Source organism: Monodon monoceros, unplaced genomic scaffold (genome assembly GCF_005190385.1).
Source record: "Monodon monoceros isolate NGI ecotype Baffin Bay Population unplaced genomic scaffold, NGI_Narwhal_1 Super_Scaffold_12, whole genome shotgun sequence".
In the NCBI taxonomy this organism is placed as follows: domain Eukaryota; kingdom Metazoa; phylum Chordata; class Mammalia; order Artiodactyla; family Monodontidae; genus Monodon; species Monodon monoceros.
The window spans coordinates 154,347,653-154,349,229 of record NW_021703768.1 but is presented as its reverse complement, the minus strand read 5'-3'; the positions used below and the strand labels follow the sequence as shown (position 1 = coordinate 154,349,229).

The following is a 1,577-nucleotide window of genomic DNA, read 5'->3' as shown; positions in this document are numbered from 1 at the left end:
AAGAGGTCTCTTAGTGAGCTTCGACATTCGAAGGCCAGATGCGGCCCTCAGTACCCCACCTCACAGTGCGGCATGGAGGTCGAACAAACACCTAGACTCCAGCATGCGGTTTTGCTCAGAGACAGTTTGAACAAACATCCCAACTCTGTGAACTTCGGCTTGGGCATAAATTTCAGGTTGGTCATATGTGCCATTGTCTTAGCAAATGGCACCACCAAGTCCAGTCAACAGTATCCCTAACAGCAGCAGTGGGAGTACCTGTAAATGACCAGCTGAGTGAAATCAACTTCTACATCAGGGCATTGCAGCCAAGCGCTACTGACCAGGACCTAGTCAAGTTGTGTCAGCCATACGGCAAGTTTGTCTCCACTAAGGCCATACTAGGCAAGACCACAAACAAGTGCAAAGGCTATGGCTTTGTGGACTTTGACAGCCCTTCAGCAACACAGAAAGCTGTAAAAGCACTGAAAACCAGTGGTGTACAAGCACAGATGGCAAAGCAACCGGAGCAGAACCCCACAAATTTATACATCTCAAACCTCCCATTGTCAACGGATGAGCAAAAACTGGAAGGAATGCTAAAGTCCTTTGGTCAGGTTATCTCCACTCGAATCCTTCGAAATACCAGTGGAACCAGCAGAGGGGTTGGCTTTGCAAGGATGGAGCCCCCACAGAGAAGTGTAAAACTATCATCACTTTGGAAAATATATTAAGGCACCTCCTGGTGTACCAGCCCCATCTGATCCCTTGCTTTGCAAATTTGCTGACGGGGGTCCAAAGAAATGACAGAACCAAGGAAATTTTATGCAAAATGGAAAGCCTGGCCAAGGAATGCAGACATGTGTGGTATGGCCTTGACCTATGACCCCACCACAGCTCTTCAGAATGGGTTTTACTCAGCTCCTTATAACATCACCCCCAACAAGATGCTTGCTCAGTCTGCACTGTCCCCATATCTTCCATCTCCTGTGTCTTCATATCAGAGAGTAACTCAGAAATCTCCTCTTATAAGTATCTAACCCATCTTGGATGCACCACCAGTCATATCTCATGTAGCCTTCAGGTTCAATTCTGACACCAGGAATGTATCATCCCATTTCTCTCCAGCCTGCCTCCATGATGGGATCTCTTACCCAGCAACTGGGCCACCTTTCCCTGAGCAGCAAGGGCATATATATGCCAACAGCTGCAGCTATGCAAGGAGCTTACATCTCCCAATACACCCCTGTGCCTTCCTCTTTTTCAGTTGAGGAGAGCAGCGGCCAGCAAAATCAAGTGACTGTGGATGCTCCCTCAGACCATGGGGTCTATTCTTTCCAGTTCAACAAGTAACAGTGGATTTCCCTCCCCATATTTTTTGAATATAAATGAATTCTTGGAGATGCTGATGCTCCAGACTCAAGAGGGCTGACTAGGAATACAGCCCCTCTGTGGGCCCTGCTGAGGACTAACACTTGGCCATCGTTTTTCACAAGCCTAGGCCTGGAAAAAGAAATCTCTTCACTCTTGTCCTCTGCTCTTCCTCTACTCCTGATGGAGCCTGGGAGAACTGTCACTTTTTGTGTGTGCTACAGTCA

At 47.7% G+C, this 1,577-nt stretch overlaps 1 pseudogene; it reads left to right on the top strand.

Moving 5' to 3' along the window:
- The first annotated feature begins 205 nt into the window (after positions 1-205).
- LOC114893005 lies at positions 206-1,332 on the top strand (annotated as a pseudogene).
- Positions 1,333-1,577: the final 245 nt, after the last annotated feature.